Source organism: Pithys albifrons, chromosome Z (assembly GCF_047495875.1).
Source record: "Pithys albifrons albifrons isolate INPA30051 chromosome Z, PitAlb_v1, whole genome shotgun sequence".
NCBI classification, from domain to species: Eukaryota; Metazoa; Chordata; class Aves; order Passeriformes; family Thamnophilidae; genus Pithys; species Pithys albifrons.
In genome coordinates, this window is record NC_092497.1 from 25,185,949 (window position 1) to 25,212,364 (window position 26,416).

At 39.9% G+C, this 26,416-nt stretch overlaps 1 protein-coding gene across 2 annotated transcripts in view; it reads left to right on the forward strand.

The window, feature by feature from the left end:
- Nucleotides 1–1,751: 1,751 nt before the first annotated feature.
- LHFPL2 (LHFPL tetraspan subfamily member 2) overlaps nucleotides 1,752–26,416 on the forward strand; it is a 122,195-nt gene continuing 97,530 nt past the window's right edge. For both annotated transcript variants that reach the window (XM_071581122.1, XM_071581123.1), the window contains exon 1: nucleotides 1,752–1,927. The gene's annotated coding sequence lies outside the window, so the exon portion shown is untranslated. The remainder of the gene's footprint in view (nucleotides 1,928–26,416) is intronic.

Consider the following 26,416-nt stretch of genomic DNA (forward strand, 5'->3'; position numbering starts at 1 on the left):
TTCCAAAACTGGAATGCAAAAGGCCTCATAGCTTTTTGAAAACTAATATGACTATTACATTAATTTTGTGTTATTGAATAATGTTGTCACTGCATTATTTGTTTAAAGTCTCTAGGGTTAAAATATTTTTTTAAAGAGATGTTTATTTTGGATTAACCTTTTAAGTTATCTCCTATTGTATGTTAAAGTAGCTGCTCTCAGAGGTCACAGAGAGTTCAATTTTACAAAGACACCCTTTTTCTTGTAGCAAATGAATTTTCAGAGTCTTTAATGGGAACAAACAAAAATATGTATAATGAAACCTGTTTTAGAATGTTTCATTTGATAACCTGTCCAGAAAGAGGAAAAGTAATGTAAGGATACAAGTTCAGACAATAATCAGACATGAAAGCATATCCTCTCTTCTCAGTAAGTGTAGATAGCTGTGTATATTTTTAATATTTCTGCCATAGGAACATAATTCTTGGGGGGTTGTCCTTTTTTCTTCCTCAACCTATGTACTTCAAAAAACATTAACTGACCTTTGGTTTTCTGAGCAGTGGACACCAAGTAAAAAAGCACAGATCCACTAACTGAGTCCAGTCAGATGGAATATGCTTTGACAATTGAAGGCTTCTGAGTGCCAGCAGTCAGCAGGACCAACTTGTACTGATCCCTCTGCATCATCACAGTGAAAGGGTAATTCAGTCCAAAGCCATAGTTTCAAGTGAAAGCAAAGTTTGCAAAAGATACCATTCTGATAGCTGTGAAAAAATAACTCCTTACTTTTTCCCACGAGAACAGATTATTATGCAGCAAATTAAGTTTTGCACTGGTGTAGCACTTCATTTATGTCTCTGAGACACACAGAGTAATTTATTTTATTGACCCACTTAGTAGCTGGTTTTATCTATTGCAACAGCCAGTTCCCATCTAGCAAGTGGAGCTGACACTGAGATGGGCTGTATGAAGTTAGCACCTGTCATACACTTGCAACGAACAGCATATTGCACAAGGATGCAACAAGCAGGGGATAGCAGAGGCATGCAGAGACATGTCCAAGCCTAAACCTTAATTTTCTCTGCAGATCCTTTAAATGAGCGTCACTACTTGCAGATATGTATGTGCTTGGCTCTAGACTTCTTAAGATATTTCCAAAATTATGAAGTTCTGGAAAAGCCTGAGTCATCAGAATGCTGCTTTGAAACTGGAAGAGAGTTAACTGTGACTTGAAAGGGAAACTGGTGGGAAATTATTTGTTCCATGGGGAGAAAGTTCGAAAACAGAAGCGTTGCAGGCATTTTTTTAGACATTTTCATGCAATGTAAATTATATTGCAGAAGGTCTACACTTAAGAGGAATGTTTGGAGATAGGGGAAGTTGGTGTTTACCATTCTTGCTTTCCATTCAGTGCATGGCTGGATGCAGCGGAGCTGACGGACCGCGGTGCCAAGCGCGACAGGCAGTGCTGGGTCTGACCCCGCTCGTGGCGCAGCCCAGCGCCCGTTCCCAGCCGGCTCCGTCGGAGCGGGCAGGTGGAGAGCCCTTGGTTATTCAAACGCCAGGACAACAGGGTAGCGCTTACTTAGGCTGTTTCCAGAGCCTCTCTCCGCAGCTGTGATACTGACCCAGGCACACCAAGCCTCTCCCCCCTCGCCCAGCACCGCTGCGGGCGCTTCCCTGAGGTGTGAGCGGGGGACGTCAGGGAGAGGGGCCGGTCCTGGGCAGGGCAGGGCGGCCGCGGCCCATCCCTCCCCGCCCCTCGCCGCGGCTCGCTCCCTCCCTCCGGCTGAGGGCTGCCGGGTCGGCGGTCGCAGTGATTCAGTTCCTGCTCCCTCGGTGCATGATCGCGGTGGGAGCCGAAAAGGACGAGCCCCGCGAGTCGCGGGCCGGAGGCGGCGGCGAGAGCGGAGCTCCAGCGCGGCGGAGCCACCTCTGCCCGACCAAGGTGAGGCGGCGGGCCTCTGAAGTTGTGCGGAGTGGGGAGGGAGGGCGGACGGCAGGGCGGGAGGACGGGGACCGCTGCGTGTGCTTCCATTCATTGCCCGAGGGGCGGCCGCGCTGCCGCTCCCCCGGGCTGGGGCTGGAGCAGGACGGGCCGGGGAGCCGCCGCGGCCAGACGGGTACGGCTGGGAGGTGGCGGCCGAGACGGGGCTGTGACGCCGGCCAGAGCCGCCCGGCGTGCGCTGGGGCAGCGGCGACTGGGAGGGCACTCGGGCGCCTTCCCCTCAAGGAGCGCAGTGGGGACTCGGGCGCGACCCGGCGGGACGCCCGGATCCTCCAGGCTGCCCCCTTCCTCCGGCTGTCCCCTTCCCCCGGCTGTCCCCTTCCCCCGCTACCTCCTTTCCCTCTGCCCCCTTCCCCCGCTGACTCCCTGCAGCGCGGCGGGGCCGGCAGAGCAGCCGGCCCGGCGGGGCTCAGCGGGCCGGGCTCCGCGCGCACGCCGGCGGAGAGCGACGGGGCGGCCGCGCTCGCTGGGCACCGCAAGCAGCGGGGCGGGGACGGGGCGCGGGAGCAGCGGAACGGGTGGGGGCGCCCCCGGCCGGCTCCGTGCGGGACGGGGAGCGCGGGCAGCGGGAGCGGGGCAGCCCTCGGCCGGCTCCCTGCGGGACAGGCAGCGCGGGCCACCTGCACCTCTGCGGTGGGTGATGGGCGGAGGCTTCTCCTCTCTCCGCGAGCTGCCGTGGGGAGAGAGGGTTGAAAGTTCACCTTGACGCCTTTACTCTTCCAATGCGTTCTTCCTTCGCCGTGCCCTTCTGGGCCCAGATTTTGAGGGAAGGATGTGTGTGTCTCCGAATGTATTTTGTTTTTTAGGGCGCTTCAGGGTATAGGTGACACAGGTTACCAGTGCAAGTTTGTTGGTGGTTTAGGCATCACTTCAAAAGAACGCTCCACTGAGATTGGATCCCATAATTCAGAAGTTGTGGATGCATTGGAGCAACATCAAGTAAAAACAGCAGGACTGGCAGTGCTATGTCCAGACAAGTGCACACACTGCTGGTACCTGGTGGCAGAGCTGCTGGGTTGCACCATCATAGTAAGTTTACACCAAGCCAGCAATAAGCAAATGAGACACTGCAATTGGGTGCATCCTAATCAGAGATGTTATTAGGAATAACGGATCACAATTGGAAAACTCTAGCCGATCTCATCCAGAAGAAAATATTATACATATTAATTTCAAGGTTTGGCTTTCTTCCTTGGCACCATTACAGATACCTTAATGAGGATGTGTGCTCAAGTCACAGTCCTGCAGTGAGTTCTGCCTGCACAAGCTCACACCTGCAAGAAGCCCTGTTGTTTTCATGGGTTTGCTTTGGTCACAGAAACCTCAGTGCTGTAATTCATAGAGGCCAAAATTTATGCTGTACATAAGGAGCAGCTAATTAGGAAATGCCATGGGCACTGAAATAAATATTCGATTTTATTTTTCTGAATAAAACGCACTACAGAAATTTAATCCAAATTAATCTAGGGCACATTCTAGAGTATTTTCTCCGTGTTCACACACTGTTAGGTGCAGGACATAGACAGACTGTTAGGACAGTTGTTACCAAGAAAGTTTTATCTCAGACAAAATTTCATGGGACCATTCCTTGATTTTTTTCATTGCATATGCTAGTTGTAGTTATTCCAACTTCAATCACATTGCTGACTTCTTCATGGAATTTCTTTGTCTGAGTGAGTTTAATCAGTATGTAGAAAATTGCCCACTTTCTCTTTTTTTTTAGTTAATCATCTGTTTTTATTAAGCATTCTGGGAAATGCTTGCATGATGATGTACCCACATGTCAGGCAAGTAGCAGTGGTGTGTCATTTTCTTCTAGTACTAGAAATCACTGGGAATGAATGCAATGGCATTTATGTATAAGAATGTTAGAGTACTTTTGTTACCTCTTTAATCAGAGTATTCCTCCACATATTCAAAGTCACTTTTGAATGTGCTGGGCTGGTAAGTTTGGTTCAGGAGTACTTCTGGCAAAGACTGAAAGGAAATCAATAATCGCTGTGATCTTTTTTCATGTTCTATCTTGTAGCTGTGAAAATTGCTTGTGGTGTTTTGTAATACAGTAGGACAGTGACATACTAAATTCTACATATTATTGCATCAGCAGAACCTGGTCGAGCTGCAGGTGACTGTGTAGTTGGCACCAGACAAGAAACCCAGTGTTTATTTTTCATATGGTATAGACATTGCTATTTAAATAATAATTACTTGAAAAAGAGGATTGATTATTTTCTTGAGTGTTTTAAAGTACAGAATTATTGTTCATCAGAGTTTGTATTTCCGGAAGCTTCAACTTTGTTAGACGTTCAGTACCTGTTGGAGGGCTCCCCACTAGAAGAGAAGCGGTGGTTGCCACAAAGGGACATGTTGAACAGAGGATGGCAGCTCCTATCTGATGTAAGATTTCTGGTTATCCACTGCAGGCAAAAAACAGTTTCTAGGACTTTCGCCTCAGTATCTTAAAGCCAACTTGTTACAAGAGCAAAAGGAAATACTCCTTCACTTCAGAATAGCCCGAGGTGAAGCTTGAAGTGGAAGGATGAGGATGGCTGTTCCACTGTCCCTATCTATCCTTCCTGCCTACCCACATGTGTGTTCATGCAAAGCACAAGTTGGCTGACTCTGCACCACCCATCCTGTGAGGAGGAGAGCAATGATCAACTTCTGAACTGCTGGTGGCAATGAGAGAAGCCCTTTTGTGTCCCCATTCCTTCCTTCCCCATGAACAAGGGCTTTCTGTGTCTTCCCATTTGCAGCTTTCCTCTGTGTTTTTGGTGCCTCCCTTCCCCCTCAACAGTTTCCATTTCTTTGCTTTCTGCCTAGAGGATAAATCATTTGGGGTGTCAGCATTTTGAACTCATTTGGCAGCAAGTGTGGAGGTGGCGAGTGGCTGGAAGGTGTTACTGGCTCTCAGAGCCCTTTTTTGATGCAGAGACAATTGCTGATGTGATTATAGTTGACAAGTCTGTTAAAATAATGCTAAAGACTTTTGCTTAGATTATTTCTTCCCTCTGGGTTTCCAGCTTTCAGAAGAGTGACAGGATTCTCCTGGTTTGTGGACATCTGCCCTGGAAACGTGGAACTAACAGGATATATTCTTCCAAAATCATTGTCCTACATACAGATGAACTGGAATTAAGCTGAATGTAGATTATCCATAAAGCCCAGATGAAAAAAATAGTGTTATCTTTTTAAACTGCTGGGGCGGTGTGGTCAGAGACTCTAAAAGCTGCTTGTCTAAACAAGTTCTATTACTTTATTTTTAAACAGTCTTCTAAGTAAAGTGATATTTTTGTGTTCTACTGCTGAAAGCAGTTGATGCATTTTGGAAAATAATGCTGATCTGCAAACTTAATTTCTTTTCTAATTACCCTTGTTTGTCCTTATGTTCAGACTTTAGGAAGTGATACATAAAGCACAGGTAAGTACTTCGATGTCAGTTCATCCGAGAATAATCAATTTTCCCAGAAGTATTTTCATTAAAAATATTTTTGTGGAGAGCAGTTCCAAAGAAAACAAAATCCACAATGAAAAAGTAATTGAATTATAAATTTGCTTTCAATGGCAAGCAGGTGACTGCCAATGTACCTGACTTATGTGAGTGGATCAGGAATGTATATGAAATTCTGAACTATGACAATACAAATAGCAATTGGACAGTTATATTTTCCATGACTGAGCATAAATAAATCACAGTGGAAGATAGAGACTGTTGTGCTGTTCACACAATCAATAGGATACAATTTCTGATTCACTGTATATAATAAAAAAAAAGATGGTCTGTTGCTAAATATTTATTTGTCCTGTCTTCCTTGTTTTTTGATTCTCATAATCATACTGTCCTTTTCAGCTTGTAGCTGTATAGTGTAGATAGATGTGGGCTCATCAAGGGAGAATCCAGAATATTTAAGGTGTTGCTGCAGAAGGAGAATGCTGCAGCAATTTGTTTCTTAAAACATTTCTTATGTATATTGGTTGAGATACTGTTGGTTGGGGTTTTCTTTGAGGGTTTATCTCAGGCCCATGGTGAAAATATGGCAAATAAATGATGACCCATGAGAACGAAATATGGTAAGAAGAGGAAAAAGTGTCTTGGAGAAAGTGTAAGTTTTTGTTGCAGCCAGTGAGAGTACTATAATGAACCCAGGCACATAAGGAAGATGTACTTTAAGCTGATTTTCAAATATTTTCGTTTTCACTTTTAACAGCTTCTAGTACTCAGAAACAATTAATGAAGTAGTGTTAGCTGAAGCAGCTGTACAGTGTCTCTTGGCATTGGTGTCAGTGCTCCATTTCAAAAATCTTTGTCTCAGTACTGTCTGATCTTGAAGACTGTGAAGGTATTGTTAGATTCCTGTGGTCTACATGGTATCTAACATCTTACTGGTGAAAATGTCTTGGAATTACACACACACACACACACACACACACACACACACACACACAGAGAGAATTAGCTTTAAAATTCACTAATTTATCATGTTTACTGACAGATGACATTACATGTGTTGTATGTCTTCTCATACATAATTTCTGATAATTCACCAGTAAAAATTAATGCTGTCACTCTGTTCCAGACGAATAGCAGTAAGTTTTGTAAATAATATAATAGGCTTTAATAGTACAATTGATACTTTCTCTTAAGTTTGACTGTAGGTATTTGGCCTTTTCATTTTGCAGGATTCTTTTTGATACCAAGTAGGTTTTTCTCTAATGGTGCCTTAGGAAAAAATCTTGTAAGTTTACTGCTAGTAGAAATGGTCAACATGATAATTGTAGCAATTATAACCAGAGCCTGGTCTGAATTAAATGTTGCATTAGTTTATTAAAAGCCATACAGTTTTTAAATCAGCTTCATTTGAGCAGTGTGACTTCTCAGGGCGGCCGAGATTTTGTGTAGAACGTTTTTGGCTCAGCTTCCAAACATAATCCCTTAAAACTGTTTGGAAAGAATCACCTGTGAAGTGGGAGGATAAAATCAGTCTCTGTATTTATTTGATCTTCTGCTGAGATTGCAAGAAGAGTGCCATTTAGTGCCATCTGTGTTTATAGATTTTGCAATAGTATTCACCAGGAGATTATCTGAAAGCCAAATCAGTTTACATAGGTCAGTGAATTGCAGGTTGCAAGGCTTGTGTCTGGGATCATTGTAAACAGGTTTTTCAGACTTTTCATTGAACTTTCATTTGTCAAAACCTGATCTCATTGCTAAATTGCATGGTGGTGATAATGCACCAGTTTTATATTTTGACAAACACGTTTGAGAGAAACTTTATTTTAATGGTTACCTACTCTTATTTTGTCTCTTAGCAGTATTAGTGTGTATTGCTTTGATACATCCTGTGCAAATAAAAATTATGGAGAGGGAAGTCTCTATTGAAAATATCTTCATATATAGGGATGGTGTCTTTTACTGAAATGTGATATAAATATAGTTCCTGCTCCTGTGATTAAAGTACCTGTAAAAGAGAAGGTGCTGCAGATAAGCGTACAGTTTGTCAGATACTTGAAGTTTATTGCTGTTCTGCTTCCAGCTTGATTAGAGTTAATTTCCTTACTAGGAGCTGAGGTAGTGCTGTTTTGGGTTTTGTATGAGACTAATGTTGATAGCACACTGATGTTTTAGTTGTTGCTAAGCAGTACTTACTTGTTGCTAAGCAGTACTTAGGTAAGTCATCAACTTCTTAGCTTCTCATGCCCTGTCAGCAAGTAGACTTGGGGTGCACAAGAAGCTGAGAGGGGACATAGCTAAAACAGCTCACCCCAACTGACCACAGGGATATTCCATACCCTATAACAATGTACTCAGCATATAAATCTGGGTGAAAAGAAAAAGGGGATGGGACGATTGCAGTGATGGCATTTATCTTCCCAAGTCACAGTTAGCTGTGATGGAGCCCTCCTTTCCTGGACATGGATGAACTCTGGCCTGCCCATGGGAAGTAGTGAATGAATTTCTTGTTTTGCTTTGCTTGTGTGCATAGCTTTTGCTTTACCTATGAAACTGTGTGCATCTCAACCCGTGATTTTTTCTTACTTTTACTCTTCTGATTCTCTCCCCCATCCCACTGAGGGGCAGTGAGTAAGTGACAGTCGTGAAAACTAAAGCAAGATTTGTACAGAATTTCCCTAGAGAATTCTTTGTGTGCAAGGAATGATAGTATTTTTCTGCACAATTGTTTAGTACTGATGAATAATGCATATTGAACTGTGCATAAAATATAAATATTGGAGGATATCTCAGGCAAATGCTCTAGTTCTTGCAGCCTTCTATGAAACTCACTTCACAAAATAAGACAGTAAGTATTCATGGTTATTGTTGCAATTCTAGTAATTGTAATTTGATTTCAGAACAAGCACCTAATAAAACCTGAACATCATTTTGCACTGGCAAGTCCAAATAATTTAAAGTTTACAAGAAGAATTAAAATGTAACTTCTACTCTAAATATGGCAATGTATTCTTTCGTTTCTATATGTTGGGATAACAGCATATATATTAATTTCATATTCAGTCATATTTGTGGATGGCTTCTGTGCTTTTATAAAATTGTTTTAACTTATAAGTTCAACATTAAGTGGTGGGACAAGTTTGGCAAAATAATAAAAGTTTCATGCATTGTTTTGTTTCTTCCCCTCTCTCTCTGCCTTGATTTTTCTTAGGCTAGTGTTGCTCTGGTATGGTTTACCTTTGAGGAGTTAACAAAGATCTCATTTTTCTCTGTTTTAGGTTTTCTTTAAGCTACTAATAGACATAGTACATGACAGCTGGCATGCAAGATATTCCACAGACAGCCCAGCTGATTGCTCTGCTGAGATGGTAGATAATTTAGCAGAGGTATCCAGTTTGCAGAAATGTGCATGAGGTTTGTGTTGCGTATACATGTTTATTCAATCATTAGTCATGATCATGACTGCATAAAATCAGTGTAATTACCTTCAACCAATCTTTACATCTAAGTGACCCAGACCACATTCCATGACAGCCCTGACAGCTTGAATTAGAGCTTCCCTTTAATCGCAGCCAGATTTGGAGTACAGAAATATCCAGTGTTTCTTGAGCTTAGTTAGTGCAAGCCTGCTACATGTTAACGTGAAAGAGTGAAAGTCCAGTCTAAAACAGAGCCTTAGAAATATTCTAATTTATTGGTGCTTCCCCAGCCCACATCAGCAGAGTTTACCTTGTTTTTCTGTTGCCTGCTGGGTGCATTGTGCAGTAGAGAGTCTGTTGCTTTAAGGGTGCATTGGAAGTGTCTCACTTTTATATGTGCACTGTACTCTGCATAGTGTGCCTCTGCTTCGAAGCTAGATTTAAAGAATGTCCAGGCAAGGTCAGAGAATAGAAGTCCACATTTTCAGCAGTGTCTTCAGCTCTTGGCTGCTCGTTTCCCACTCTCCATAGGCTGCCTGGAGTTGGGCGGGGAAAGGGTGTAAATGAAAAGTTCATGTGTGAGGAGGTTGTAACTTAATTTTTTTCCGAGGCAACCCCACAGCTCCCTTTAACCATCCTCCTGCCTCCCCATTTTTATTTTGTTGCTGTTAAATCACTGAACAGATTCTACCTTAGGTCCCAAGAAGTTCTTAAAAAGATAGGATTGAAGAGGTCTTGTGAAGTCACCTAGTCCATTCTTCTGTGTCCGGTTAGGATCATCCATACCTGTCATCTGTGACTTATTCTAAGGAACTCGGCAGTCTCCCTTATATCATCATGCTATGAGAAAAGTTTCTTCTCATGTTATCCAATTCTCACCTTTCGTGTTGCAATTTAATGTCACAACTACATCTGTCTTGGACACACCAAATAATTATTTTTCTTCTTACAATGTATTTTATTAACTGTCATAGACTCCTGTGGCTTCTCACTTCACAGGTGTTGGTTTTCATGCACCAGTTATTTTTGTTATTTTCCTTAGGGTTACCTTTAATCACTTCACACCTATTTTTTGTTCATCCAAATTAAGGCTGTGTTCCCCTTCAGGCTTTAATAATGTTGAATGAAACAGAATAGAATCCTCTTCATACTTACTGACACGATGGGGATGTTTTTTTCAGCACAGTGACTCTTTCAGATCCTCATCCAAGATCCTCATCCAAGGACTCTTTTCTAAGACATTGCTCTCACTGATCACTTTATAGCTGGTTATTTCTGCCTAACTGTTGCATCTTGTTGTCACATGTTGTCACTAAAGATGGCATTGTGTTTTCAGATAGTTCCTCCAGTTTCTCATTTTGAGCTGTCATGTTTTTTTCCAATAAACAAACTACCTTTTCTAGGCTAACATTGCATGGTAATATAATAACTTCCTTTGTCACATCATACAGACCCTGAAAATACTGAAAAAATTATTCAGAAATCTTACCTGAAAAAGCGGGATGAAATTTTTAACTGTCTCTTTTCCCTGTGGATAATGAACCTTTACAAGGAAGGGAATGTAGAGGAGAAAAAATTTTGGGACAAAGTATTTTCTGTGTGGTGTAAGTAATTTAAATTAACAATGTGTATTAATGAACCTGTGAAAAGAAAAAAACATCAGATTTCTGGTAGTCTTGTGGAGTGGGGAAAGCAATTTATGCCACTTGTAATGAGCAGTGGGAAACCTTTCTCCTCTTGTTTTTTCATTAATTTACAGGAGGTAAAATTTTCACAAGAATCCCTTGGCCTTCATAATTGTCTATATTTTGTAACATTGGTACTAGTTCATTTTGTAATCAAAATTGAAAAATGCATTTTCTTAGGTAGTAGGTGTAGTTAAAAAGGTACCAGTTGTAAGTGAAAGAGAAAAACAGAAAGGTAAAATTCTGGCAGAAATAAGTGTCCATAGGAACACAGGTTAGAAAAAAATATTGAGGAATAAGTCAGTGAGCAGAAAGCCTGCTACAGAGGGCCAGCAGATTACTGAAGAATACAAAGAACATTTGTGGAAGGCAAGGTACTGGGAAGGACAGTCAGAGATGCATTAACACCTTCCATACAAAGAACAGTTAAGCTGGTGAGGAGAACAGACAACTGGGGATTTGATGATAGTTTTATAAAAACACGAATGGCATGGCGAGGGGCTTAGGGATCAGTTGTTCATTTTCTCTCCCAGTACAAGAATTAATGAGCATGAAAATGGACTAGCAGGTGTTGGGTTTGGAATAGCAAAAAGAGGAGTTTTGCCATGCACATATATTAAGTTGTGTAACTCTACAGGATTTTGTGGATATGGAAAGTCTATACTGATTCAAAGTGAGGAGGGACAAAGTGAGTGGAAAAAGAGTCTGTAGGGCATTATTAAATACATAAGCATGACCTCTGGCTTTGAATGTCCCTGAGCTACAAATTATTGGAGATGGGCGTATTTGGAGAAAATATGACTAAACACTTACATTATCCTTATGCTCTTCCCCAGACATCTGCTTTTTGCTTCTTTTGGAGACAGAGGTACTGGGTAGGAGATTTGACTTGGCATAATTTTAGATTTGTCTTTTTAAATTGTAAAAACTCAAGACATGTTTTTCTGTGAGTTTGGAGCTCAGAGTAGCATCTGCAAATCTTGCACTTTTTAGACTGAAAGCCTCCGATCCATTTTTCATATAATTTAGGACAGAAGTACTTTTTTAATAAAGCAAAAAGATTACCAGGAACATTTGCCTCCTGCCAGTTGGCATCAACTGCAAATTATGATTCATTTCAGTCATGCTAAACTGCCAGATGAGATAATACATATTGTCTCATTTAGGCAATCTAAGCAGCTATGTCTGTAATCTCAACTTGGCTTTTCTGCTTTATTTTTTTCCTATGTCTGTGTGAAATTGTATTTAATAGAATTTTTTTTTTTTATTTCTCTGCCCATCTGCCTATTTACCATAGATATTTTAACTGCTGACATGACCACAAGCTACATGAGATTCCCTGCAGAGTTAAAGACTGAAAGCACTAAGATCTGTGATAAGGACAGACAAGTATAGAGGGAGGAAGATGCTGTTTTACTTCTTACCCTGCAGACTGTGTTTTACTGGCATGATGGGCCAATGGGATCCTGGCCTGTATTAAGAATAGTGTGGCCAGCAGGATGAGGAAAGTGATTCTTCCCCTGTACTCAGCACTGGTGAGGCCATACCTTGAGTATTGTGTTCACTTCTGGGCCCCTGAGTTCAGGAAAGATATTGAGGGGCTGGAGCGGGTCCAGAGAAGACCAACAAGACTGGTGAAGGGGCTGGAGCACAAGTGCTATGAAGAGAAGCTGAGAGAGCTGGAGTTGTTTAACTGGAGAAGGCTCAGGGGAGACCTTATCAGTCTCTACAACTATGAAAGGATGTTGTAGCCAGGTGGGGATTGGTCTCTCAGTCAACTAACAGTAGGACAAGAGAGCATGGGCTTAAGCTCTGCTGGGGGAGGTTAAGTTGGATATCAGGAAGAAGTTCTTTACAGAGAGAGTGGTCAGGCATTGGAATGGCTTGCCCAGGGAGGCGGTGGATTCTCCAACCCTGGAAGTTTTTAAGGTGAGACTGGATGTGGCACTGAGTGCCATGATCTAGTAATCAAAGTGGGGTTGGATCAACGGTTGGACTTGATGATCTCAGAGGTCTCTTCCAACCCAACTGAATCTATGATTCAATGGTATGTCTAAATTTGGGGCACGCATCAGCAGATCAAAAACTCATAAGCACACATGTAAACATAACTTATCATCTCCAGTTTTAGTGTTAACCCTGCACTAGTAGACTTTGTGCTCTGCCAGATGTTGCTCATCTTTCTGTGATTCTGACAGTGCCTGAACAGATATTGTTTGTGTTTCTTCAGCTGGTGTGAAGTCAGCACGAATACAGCATCTTGCACTCAGGCAAACTTAAATGTGATTGTGTCTGCACCTGCCTGGGCATAGATTTGTATGGTGTGCTGGTCATACCAAATAGTAATGTACCAAATGGTAGTCTGGCAATAATGAAGACACAGCCATATGTTGCACATGTCTTCTTTACTTTTCTGTTGTGTATTAATGTGTTTAACATATTTTTGCTGGGTTTTCCAAAGTGACTATGGGCATTAAATTATCATCTTTCCTTCCAGGCTCTTATCTGTAGCCTTCTTCATGTCTTATGCCTGAAATGTTTCATCTCTTCTTGTAATATAAAATAAGCCATTTTATGCTCCTTTTCTCGGAGGTGGAAAGGCTGTGCAGTGATTGTAGTGCCAGTGAGAGTTTTTTGTACCAGGTATTAGACTGTTCTGTGTTCCCAGTGGTTGAATTTCCAGGTTTATCCTGTGCTGCTACAGTGGAGTCTGGGTTAAAGAGACAAGGATTGTGCAGGTTAGGAGGTTCCTTCCTGAGCCTGTGTAGCTTGGGTAGATTGATCATACTTAAACTCTAGACAGTTTGCTTCACAAAGCAAAGTGAGCTTTACTGAAGTGTGTGGCTTTGGAGGTGGGAAAGGAAAGGTAAGATTTGGGTTTGTGTAGGTGAGACTATTGAGCTTTGTTGTAAATAATGTAAGTGCTGTTTTTTTGTTGTTGGGATGTTTGTATTTAGTAACTGCTTTGATCTCTACACACAGAGTGAACATTAATCAATGTTACTACAGCCAAGTTGCTTTGTAACTACCTTAAGAATGGACTCTAGAAAAATTCAGAAATATTCTCATTTTTAAATATCATAATCTGATACCTTCAAATATTTGAACTGATGATGTATTTGCATATAGCAAATAGAATTCTCTTCTCTGAAGATTTTTAAAACTGTGCCAAATGCAATTAGTCATAGTCAACAGCATCGCAGCTGAGTATTTTGGAACTGATAAAGGAAGTTTACTCTTTTGTTTAGACAATGAAGTTGTCCAGCTTTTCAGTTGGACTAAAACACCTCTCTGGTATGGATAGGGGGAGATTCATCTATGTCTTTAACTAATTATACTTAGAAGTATGTCAGGTAACATGAAGCTCTTCTTTAGATATCTAACTGCCTTTTAGCTGAAGAATAGTGCCTGGTTCTTTGCCAGAGATTCAAGGAATATATCTGAGGGGCTCATACTTTAGATACGATCTGTGAAAACAGTAAAAAAAAAGTTTTTGCATGCTTTTTCTCTGTTTAACCTTTTGCTATTGAATTGTGCTGCAAAAGAGAGAAAAGAAAAATGGCTTTTTATCTAGCTGGCTATCAATCAGTCACTTGATTGATTGATCTTTTACCTCAGATATATTACTTATGATAGTGACTTAATGATTTTTCTTCTAAGTTTCTATGTAATCAGACCATACTTTTTAGGAAAAAGCTAGTAATAATAAGGCATCTCTGAGAAAGCAGTCAGACACTGTTTTATTCTTCTTTGTGTATGATACAGTACTGAAAGAAGTCAGAAATTGTCTCAAATGTACAAAAAGTTCTAACGTCATAAAAAATGACTTAATAACCAGTTAAGAAATCTTTCATATAAAGATTTTCATGCTGAATCCATATCTATGATCTCTGCCGAGGAATAGTCTACATTTGCAGGCATTGATGTTTGTTGCTTACACTTCTAACTAACTAGAATATATTATTTTATTGAGCACATATTGAGCATGTGTTTTTTTTTCCAGTGAGGATGGTGAGTTCAGATTTGCCTCAAACAGGCCAGTTAATTTGAAAAAATAAATATCTCTCTTTCCATTGTGTTTTCCTTTACTGGAAGGTCTGAACAAAGATAAAGATTGATCAAAATGAATGCTATCATTACTCACTTGGGTTTTTCTGTACCTTATAGTGTGAAAGGTTGTTAAATTAATGGTTAATTGAAATTCAGTACATCAGACTTGTACCTGTCTGGGCTGAATCATCATTTATCTGATGGAGACAGCAGTATGTTTGCAAACATGTGCAATATGCTCCACATTGACTCTGAAGTCCTCAGACATTGCAGCCCATATGAGGAAGGCATTGGTCTGATAACTTAGAAATGAGCAATTATGGTCCTAATGTATGGTGAAGCAGTTTGCAATCTGGGGAGAAACAAAATTACCTGCTACCTATTTTTGAGGGGCTGACTTAGACCATTATGTGTTCTTTCTCAGTCAAATTCTGAGAAATACAAAGTTTCTTTTTTAGAAAACAGTGTTTAATTTTTAACATTAGTTTCCTGTGGTTGTGTGTACAACCTCAGAAGCTCTCTGTGTATCTCCGTAATTAGGCAGGAAGCAGGTAAGGACAAGTGTTTGTTTTTTCTAAAGAAGTGCTAATTTGGAAGAATAACAAAAACCCATTACTTGAAATAGTAACAAATAAGCACTGCTTAGTATTCAGAGATGTCTAAAGAGTCCTGCATATGGGCCATTGTCTTCATAAAGACAGGAGAATGCAGATGGTCCAACTGACAGTTCAAGGGACTGTCCATGTACCAGTTCTGTCTGTCCGTTCAGCAAGCTCACAACGGACAACTTGCTAAAGTCTCTTTGTACATTACTAGTCTGTTAATTATTTGATTGTTTGATCCTAGATGAGTTATATGTCCCAGTATCTCTGGATTTAAGTAGTTTGAATTGTGTGTTTCTGATGTTTTAACATGTGCATGCTGTTACTCCATTAATGGTTTAGTAATGTAATCTTTGTTTATGAACCAAAAGAGGAATGAAAATTGCTGCTCAGTGTTGGCATTAATGAGTAGAGGCTGATTTTAAGCTTTGAATCTTAATTTTTCAATGAATACTATATATTAGTTGATTTTATTTTTGTGTGTGTGTTTTCATTTGACAGAGATAAAGTTTTAAAGCAGAAAACTACTATATATGGCTATGGTCAGCATAGACCTGTCTATGCTGCTGGAACAGTATTTTTCTTCTGTTTTGTTTCACACATCCCCTCCCATTTTTTTCTTTGAAGGTCCCATGCTCTCGTAGTGGAATAAGATTCAGGGTTTGGTCCTTCGCTTTTGGTTATGGCTCTGCTGAGAGCCAGGTTTTTGAATAGCTTCTATATAATCTGTCTTGTTTTGAAGATAGGGTACATTTAGTTTTCAGAAAGGGCAGAAAAACCTAATCTGTCATCTGGTTGGACGAGTAGCAACCGTTGAATGAAAGATTTTGTATTCCTTCTTCTGTAATTTAATATGATGAGGAAGTAATTGATTTTCCTTTTGCATGTAGGTTTGGATGCTTGTAACTTGTAGGCTGGCACAAGATGTGTCTTCAGTTGCTGCTGACAGGGGTTCAAAGAGCTCTGCAGTTCTGAGGGCTTTTGTGTCTTGAAGTTTGAAAAATTAAATGAAAGAGTCAGCTGAATACTTTGTCTAAAAATGAATTTTTTTCTCCTTTTGCACTGGAGTTTTTGGGGAGTGTAAGCCTGTGAGGAGGCCTGTAGATACTCCTGCATCCCTAAATGCCACTGGGATAGGAGGCATTCAGTCTGGCCATGGTAGTAGTTTTTGAGGTGCTGATAATCATTGGGTGAATGTCTCTGTCTACTTTTCCAGTCATATGTAAGTGATTTGAGCATTGCCGTGAGTGGGTGAGTTGCTTCATCACTAATATGTGTGACATTCTGGAGGGAGTGTGTGGTCCAAGAGACCTCACAGGTTTCCTGGATGTGGCCCATACTGTAATTGTGTCTGTTATTTATTATATCCTTTTAGAAACAAAAGATAAACTAGTTTCCCTAATGACTATGTTTTTTCTTATGCCTAAATGAGTTTCTGCTTTTAGAGGGGAGATATTTTGGCTCCCTTTCACTAATTTTTCTGTATGCTAATGTTTTTGCTCAGGTCAGCTGGAAGATTCACCACGTACACACTGGTTTTTTCCAGCACAAGATAGATAGCTGTTTAAATATGTGAACAGTTAAGTCTTTAAACATGTGCACTGTCTAAAAAATATTACAATAGCAAGTGGTCATATGTTGCAGTTTTTATGATATTTAATATTTATAGTAATGGGATTGCTTGTTACAGTGGTAACTTTTGAGATGTATGTTGAGTCTTGCAAAAACAGTCTTAATGTTTGATTGGACATGTGAGAAAAGTGTTATTTGATGATAATTTATGTTATTTCATAAATAATTTGTTACAACTCACAGTTGAGTCTTTTGCAGGACTAATGTGTGATTTTTCAGGACAGAAATCTGTGAAGAAAATACCATCAGAGATGGACATCATGGTATCATCCCTCATTTAGCATTAAGCCTCCCAAATTAAATTAAAGGGAAGAATATATTGTATTGAGTTTTATCTTGAAATGTTATTTAATACTATTCAGCTATGCAGTTTAAACTAAAAAGAAAACATGTCTGGGAAACCTAAAAACTGTTGCTATTTAAAAAACCTAGAAAAATACATAAAATCTGAGTTTGACGTAGTAATGAAAAAAGATCAGTTCCAGTTGTCTCAAAAATATTCTAGGGACCAAGAAAGTGGGGAAAGAAAAAGTGGTTCTTCCTTGTTTTATAGCACACCTCTTTGTCCTGGAGTACGTTTACATTTGTTTGAACTACAGGCAATTTCATGGTGCCTGTTATGAAAAGATGTTGATGGAATCAAAGGAATTAAGAAGAAGGTGTCAAAAGGATCAAATGATGGGATGATTCTTGATGAAAACAAAACTAGTTTTAATGTCTTTGTTAAACAGTGGTGAGATTGGGTCAAAAGAGGAAGGTGATAACAGGATGACATGAAGAAAATGTGGACTGTATGTTAGTGTTACTTTGTGTATTGATATAATTTTCTCTGTAACTATTTCCTGTCAAATACCAAAACTTGCATTAGTCATATATGATAAAATTAAGTAAGATGCTTTGTTCAGAAGGCAATGCTGTAATGAGTAGTCTTGCATTGACCTAGACAGAGCAGACTGTCTGTTCCCTATCTCCAGTTTCTAAGAACAACTTTTGGGGTTTGTTTTGTTTTCAGATAAACTTCAGCTTCAGTAGTGCTAAAGTTCACTAGTTCTTGAACTTTTGTTAGAAGTTGTAATGGAAACATTTGCTGAATATTGATCTTAATATGCAGAATCTGTTACACACCACAATACTTAGGTGTGTAGATTTGCAATTAACCCTTTCTCTCTCTGTGTCTGAGAAACCTTTCCATTTCATGCATTTAAACTACCATGTTTTCAATTATTTTTCCTCTTTTTGGTTTTCTGCTTTGTTTCCTGTAATGATGCAATCAAGCCTGTCATTCTCACCTCCTCTCTTGAGGAATGTCAGTCATAAGCAAAGAGAGGGCAAGGAGCTGGATAAATTGCAAGAATATCCTTCTCCTATCTTCCTCACTCATGAGGACTCCACAGTCCTACAGGCAGCAGGATGTGGATGCTTCACCAAATGACTGGAGGACACCTACTAGTTAGGAAATCAGAGATCACACACCGTACCCATTATGTTAACTGGTATTTTTATGTTTTGATTGTGTGAATATATTTACATGTAGTTATTTATGACTATTTGAGAAGCTGTATGTCTTGCAGTAACAAAAAGAGTGGATGCTCCATTTCATCAAACATCCACCAGACCCATCTGTGTAATTCATTTTAGATGAAGTTTGTTTGAAGTCGTCAATATCTTAGAAGCACGGACAAGTACTGGAGACTTTCATATTTTGGATTGGGATGGTACAGCTGGTAATAAACTTCCCAGTCTTTCATGTGGAATGATGTCAAGTGATGGTTCATGTAATCATTCACTGGAAACTTTAAAGGGAAGCCCCAGACAATGAACTACATCAAAGAAAACAAGCAAATATGACCTCTACTTTAAAAAAATAGTGAAATGTTAATACAGAATTTTTTTTATCAAGAGAAACAGCTGAGTTGTTTCAATTCCCATTGCAAAACCTCATAACAATATCCTTTCTCATGAATTAATGAGTACTGCTAACACCGTTCTTCTCAGATAACTCAGTGACCAACCACATTCTTCTGGTGCTTCCTGGAGAGATAGGTTTGGCACACTGCCAAACTGTGGTTTATTAAATTAATTACCTATGTTAAATGCAAATTTTGACATTATGAGGCACTTGTTTGCTTCATAATTTTAGACAAATTTCTGTGATTCTGCCTGCTTTTATTTTTTTTTATTTTAGTTGATACTTTAAAATTATGGATGTTGCCAAAAAAAAAGAACTCTGTTAGTTCCTAAAGACAAAGTTTTCTTATCCCTTTTTACAGTTATTTTTCATTGTGTTATTGAACTACTAGGCTTTTTAGTGACATGAATGGTTTGAGTTGGTTGACTTTTAAGGAAGCAACCAAATCCTCAAGTTCTCTGTATTCTGTCATGGCTACTATTGAGAAAAAGTGCTTCTAAGAAACCTCAATATTCTGAAATATACCTGAGAGATATTGTTTTGTGGTTAGTAAAACATATGTTGTATCAGTTGATCTTTCATTTACAGCTAGGGATTTTTTTAATGTGAAAATTTAGAACACATTCTGCAAATTTCTAACACTGCATAGTTTTATTCTAAAACAGATTCCAGTAGTATTTTTGTTTTCCTCTTATAAACAGATGAAGATGCAAAATTGGATTTGAAATTGATGTTTCCTTTGTTTAGACAGGAACTGAACTGCAGAAAATTGAGCCATCTTGACTGGATGATGTCAGTTTCTTGATAAAATTTCAAGTATTGATTTTTATATTGAAAATATGCCTATCTGTCTTGTTTCAGCTGAAATGAAGATATTTGCTTCAAAAGAGACTGCATATTCACCTTGAATTTTTTACCTCCTGTGCCTGACAGTTCCTCAGACCCTGTGTTTATTATTCTTTTTAGTCAATTAATAAAGTTCACGTTGAGCATTTGAGAAAGAAATGACTGCAGATAATAGTGGAAGGAGAGAGGTATTTACTTAAGACATCTATTGCTGTTTTCAAAGAAGCATACACTGACCTGTGTGCTGTGTGTGTTAATGCATTTTCCATATGTTCTTTGTGTGTGTGGTGTACGTTTGTGTATTCTGGGCATGTGACCCCATTTTGTGGCACTCTTGATTAGCTTTTGGCATCAAGATCTTGTTTTTGGAATCAAGATCATGTAAGTCTCCCATATGTGATTGAGACCTCTTCAAAGTTTATTGTTTTCCCATCCTGAAATAAAAGTTTGCCTTTAGGAGTGTGATTGTTAAGCAGGAAATTGTTGTGCTTAGATTGGTGCTTCTTGTGGATACATCACAGTGTTATCCTTTTTTTTTATGGTTGGTCTGACTTTGATGGAAGAAGAATGTTCTGAGACTGGATGTCAGCAGCTTTGGAGAGGCATCCAGTACAGGGAAGTGGTTATGAACATGGACCTTTTTCAGTCACTTAGAGAAGCCTAATTCCATTTATTTATTTTACTTATTTATTTAATATGGCATTGAAGACACAAATTCCGATTCTTAAAACATGGTAAGCCTGGATAACAGTTACACCATGAACTGTCTATGATATACTTCCAGGTGTTTTTGGAGAACTGCAATTGTTAGGGTGATAGGACACAGTTTTCATTTTGGGGTTTAAAATACAAATAAAAGGAACTGGCATATGTTAGATAAGTCTATCATCAATTACAACATCATCTTCTGATGGAAATTTTAATAACAAGGCATAGCCTTTAGTTATATATTTATATTTCAAGTTTATATGAATCTGTTGATCTAAAATGGAAGAAAATTGCTTTTCTCAGAAGTGTTGAAAGAACAGATTACCCATTTGGTTGTGGTGGTGTTGCAGTACCAGAGATTTGACTTCAGTTTATAGGGGTATATGCAGGGCTAAAGGAAGTGAATGGAAATGTATGGTTTCCACCCATCAAAACATACATGATATGTATACTTAGAATCAGATAGATGAGAATAAATTAGTTCTGCATGTGCAGAAATGGAAATGGTGAGTTGGATATTTGATTAAAAACCCCAATCCAGCAAAGCTGATGTAATCACTGTTAAAGTCCTTTCCAGAAGCAACTGCTCCACGCCATTTTCAGTTGTCCTAAAATTCTGAAAGAACATCCAGGCACTTTCTTTGTGAATTATTTGAGAACACAGAATTGCCAGAGGGCCTCTGGGTCCCAAAGTCTGGTCTTCAGCTGCTGAATGCAGCTGTACAGTAAATTTTAAATTTTAAGAACTTCACAGAATATCTTTGTTCACCATGGCACACAACTTAGAATGCTTCCCAGTGTCACCTATTGAACTTTAGACATTCTGCTCATTTCTAGGATGTACTAAATCTGAAATACATGAAAATGAGATTGTTTTTTGCATTAATAGTTTGTTTTTTAATATATTAGGGTAGGATAATAGCCAGTGTTCTCAGAACTCAGTTTCCTCCTGTTTCACCTCACAGGTGACATCAGTCATTGGACATTGATGAGGAGTCAGCTACACATCTTGTTTATAAGTGTGTGTGATTGTCCTGATCATTGTGTTGAGGGCTTTTCTGAATGTAGCAAATCAAACTGCAGCATTACAGCTGGAGCATTACCCAGTAGGAATGATATAACTGTAAATGACAGTGCAAAAACAACAAGGATTTTATAGAGTTGTTCAGTATTTAGAAGAGACACTAGCTCTTTTCACATCTCTATAGCAAAACAGATTCCAGTCCAATAACTCCAGCTGTAACACCATCCTTTAAAATGACCAGGGCCAAAGAAAGTACGTCCAGAAAATTTGGAAAAGCTGACCAGTAAATTCTCTCTTCTGTTAATGCTACTTACATCTGTATCCTCAATTTATTTAATTTTTTTCTTCTGGAGAAGTTTCAGAGACTAGAATATGACATAAGTGTTCTGTCTCTAGTTTATTAGATTACATGTGATGAGTTAATGTTGATGACAGACTTGTAGGCTGGATCTGTGTTTTGTTATGAGCTGCTGGGGAGGAGAGGTTAGGAAGACAGCTGAATGTACAGTTGTGAGTGGACTGTGCTGTCAGCCCTGAACACTCAGTGCTGTTGCTGTCTGAGAAGGTAAGAGTAGGTTGATGGTAGCAGGTAGTGATACACCAGAAATGATCACTGGCTCCCGTCACCAGTAGTTTCACCCCGATTTTCTGCATCAAGCTGTGGTAGGCAGCAGTATTTTGCTCCTCAAGCAGTGGGTGCTACCTGAAAACCACACTCTTTTACCTCCAGAGTAAAGGTGCTGGGTGGACTGGATAGAAATGCTCGAAATGCTCAAATAGCCAGGTAGGACACTGGGCTGTCTATGATGGGATTGAATTAATAGGCACTGGAATAAGTGTATAAAACTAATACCAACTGTTACAGGTTTGTAGAAAATTTATCTGATGAAATTAACTTGATAATTTTTTCATGTGAAGTGACAAGTTCAGACATGTAATAGGCCTAGGAGAAGTACTTTCAACACCCATTTTTGTTCACAAAGTAAACCAGAGCAAAACCAAAGTATCAGCTTTGACCTGGCTGACAGATGTAACTGGAGTTCTTGCTTAGCTGGGTTTGCAGATACGGTGCTAGCTCTTCACTTATGGCTTCATTGGTGACATAAACCAAAAATCACATTACCCATGTGAGCCTCTGGAGTCACAAAACCAGAGCTTACGAGGCCCTGAAGGACCCCTCTGGTCACACAGCATGACTTTCAGGGCAGTGGAGGATGTTTCTGGATTAATTCATGTTTAATCTGCAACATAAGAAAAGCATTCAGAAATCACCAGTGATGGTGAAAAATCAACACTTTCCCTGCCAGTGACATACATCAATTGATGGAATGACAAATAACAGAAAAGAGACAGTGATGTGGGCACATTGGTAAGCTGACTCTGATTAATGGAATTTCTAAAGTCAAAGTAATCCAGATGGTAAATATGAAAACTCCCAGAAACATGTCATGTGGAGATGTGGCAATACTGAATAGAGAGTCACACCAGATAATCAGCTCAGTTCTCAATATAGCAGGATATGACAAAACAACTGTCACAATTCCTGGGTATAAAAATGAGGTGCTCTCCCTAGGAACAGAGATAATAGCATGCATTTGGCACTGGTACAAGTGGTACTGGAATAACGTACTGTGTCTATGAATCAAAGATGATGTTGACTGTGACCACAGAAGAGTGAGAAAAACCCTTAGTGGACTGAGCTAAGGAGTCAGAAAGTTATGGACAATTCCAGAATCAAGATTACACTTTTTTTCCCCCTGAAAAATAAACTGTAATTCAACATAGAATTATTTCAGGGAAGTCATGTGGCTTGGGTTACATAGCAGTCCTTCCTTTCTAGTTCCACAAGGTATGAATCTGTTGCATAGAATTGTAGAATAGTTTGGTTGGAAGTTACCTTCAAAGGTCATCTGGTCCAAGACCCCTAGAACAGGCTGGGATATCTTTAACTAAATCAAGTTGCTCAGAGCCCTGTCCAACCTGACACTGAGCGTTTCCAGGAATGGGGCATTCACCACCTCTCTGGGCAACCTATTGCAGTGTTTCACCACCCTCACCATAAAAAGTTTCTTCCTTATATCTGATCTGAATCTCCCCTCTTTGAGTTTAAAGCCATTACTCCTTGTAAATGAGTACATTAGAATGGCATGTCAATACACTCCTTGAAGAAGTCCCTCTCCATCTTTTTTGTAGGCTCTCTTTAGGTACTGGAAGGCTGCTTTAAGATCTCCCTGGAGCCTTCCCCTCTCTAGGCTGAATCTCTCAGCCTATCCTCACAGAAGAGGTGCTCCAGCCCTCTCATAATTTCTGTGGTCTCCTACAGACCTGCTCCAACAGGTTGACATAATTCCTGTCCTGTCCTTTGGGGGACAGGACCCCATAGCTGGATGAAGAATTCCAGGTGGGGTGTCATGACAGCTGAATGGAGTCATCTCCCTCAACCTGCTGGCCATACTGCTTTTGATGCAGCCCAGGATATGTTTGGCATTCTGGACTGCAAGTGTACGATGCCTGGTCACATCTGACTTTTCATCCACCAGCAATCCCAAGTCTTTTTCAGCAGAGTTGCTTTTGACCTGTTCATCCTCCAGCCTGTACTGATAGCAGGGCTTGTCCCAGCCCAGGTGCAGGACCCACATCACTTGCTGGTCAGAAGATTAGCTATGTTTCTAGCTGTGTGTATTTACATAGAGGCCATAAACCAATGTCTTTCATGCATCAGATTCTTAGCTGATCTGTACACCACACAGTCCGTGTGAACACTGAAGTCTCGTGAGGGTTTGGGCTTTGAGAACTCATTCTGATTAAAAAACAACAACAAAAAATGTTACTAAAGTGATTGAGCTGCAGAACTGTTGTCATGTCAGTCAGGATCACCTGGGCTTTCCACCTGGCTGTGCTTTCTACACATCAATGGAGTTTTTGCCACATTTAGCTGGCTGACTGGACCCTACTAGTTCATACCTTGTCAGCAGCCGGTGGCTTAGGGTTTCCCCCACTTCACAAGCTTGAATGATTTTTTCAGGAATCTCCTGTATGCAATAATACATTCTTGAAGATGAGAATGTCTATAAATTTGAATTATTTCTATAGGTATATTACTCTTCAATAATAAATCATGGCAGCATTATTTACACCTCCTAGGTCGGTCATATTTCCAGGCTGAAATACCAACATATGTATTTGATTTCTTTAGAAATAAAAATATGTCTTCCAGGCTGCATTACACAACTCCTTCAGACAGAATGAAAGATAACTTTTCAAAATCTCTTGTCATTATCATTCTGTATCAATTATATGTGCTCATTTTGGTATAATCTTATTAGCTGAGCACTTGCCATGTCACCAGAGCTGTGACTGATTTTTATGTCTTTACTTTCCAGCATGACTTCTGCTGTTTAACAAAAAAACCTAAAGGAAATCTCTCTCACACATACACACACACCCACACCCCCAAAAAACCAGAAAAAGTAAAAGAAGTAAAACTTCTGTCTTTTTTTGCCCTACCCTGACAAATTAGCTTAGTCTGAGATCTGTTGTGGTATAGTAAAATAAAACAAAACCAAACCTTGATCTGATGAGTGCTTTGAAGAAAATCCTGTATACTGAGTTATGCTGTGAAATAAAGGCTTCATAATTCACTGATTTAAACATAAACTTCTAGAGACACATCTGGATACTAGTTTAAAAATAGATACCACAATGCTTTGTTAGCTGATATAACCAATTTCAGATGTTAAAAAAGAAAGAAAAACATACAATAACAATGTAGGCTTACCATTCTTTTCCAAAACATATAGTTCAAAAATAGGGTAAAAGTGCAAAATTAAGTAAAAATGCTAGAAATATAGAGCTAGACTATTTTCAGTTCATGTTAGTATTTTCAGTCTGAGTGAGCAATGTTTTTACCTAATGAAAAAAAGAATGAATAATCAGTTCTTTCTTGCAATTTACTGGTATGCCTGCAGGATGATAATTAAAATGAGTCATGCATGTAAAGAGAAACAATCTTTCCTTTGATTCATTTTTCTTCCATAAATTTATTTTCAGAATGTCTAGCTTTTGAATTCTGCCAGAAATTGATATGCAAGTATATTAAGTCATAAAAGTTCTGAGTGCAGGTTCAAAGCAACTCTGTGTTGAATTCCATGTAGAGCTGAAAACACCACCACATGATTCATTTACCTGATTTTAGAGCTTGCAACATTTGTAGAGTCAGTAGAGAGAACCAGAGATCTATCTCCAAGGGAGCAGTGAAAGTTGCAGAATTAGCCCATGGAAACTCTTGCTGCTTGCTGACTGCCTGCCTTTGGAGTGCAGGTACCTGGCCTGTGGGTGTTGGTCATCTCTGCCAGCATGGGATCCTGCCCGGAGGATGTGCGTGCCTTGTAATCCCACAGCATATTAGTTAAAGAGGTATTGCCATAACCTCCCTTTGCCCGTCAGTTTGGGTGCTTGCACTGAAAATGAATGACCTGTATTCACATCTCTCTGCAGGCTGGAGAACTCACAGGCAGTCACCTCCTCTGAGTGCTGTGTCCACCACCAGGTCACAGAATTGTTGGAAGGAGAGGAGTTGGAGGATTTTCCCATCTTACTGAAGCTGACCCACTCATTTTGAGAGTAGGAGCTAGGAAGAAGGAGAAAATGATTGAGAGAACCCAGTTTTGTGAGACTTTTTTGTTGTTACCTGCAGTTTCTGATCCCTGTGCTTAGGACCATGACTAGTCATAGGTGACCTCTTAAATATACAAAGAATACAAAATGATCAGAAAGTTTGGTAAATGTGAAGCATCATATCTATCTCACACCCCTCAGTTCAGGAAAGATATTGAGGTGCTAGAGCGGGTCCAGAGAAGAACAACAAGGCTGGTGAAGGGACTGGAGCACAAGTCCTATGGGGAGAGGCTGAGGGAGCTGGGGTTGTTTAGCCTGGAGAAGAGGAGGCTCAGGGGTGACCTCATCACTGTCTAGAACTACCTGAAGGGAAGTTCTAGCCAGGTGGGGGCTGGTCTCTTCTCCCAGGCACTCAGCAATAGGACAAGGGGGCACGGGCTCAAGCTGTGCCAGGGGAAATTTAAGCTGGATATCAGAAAAAAGTTC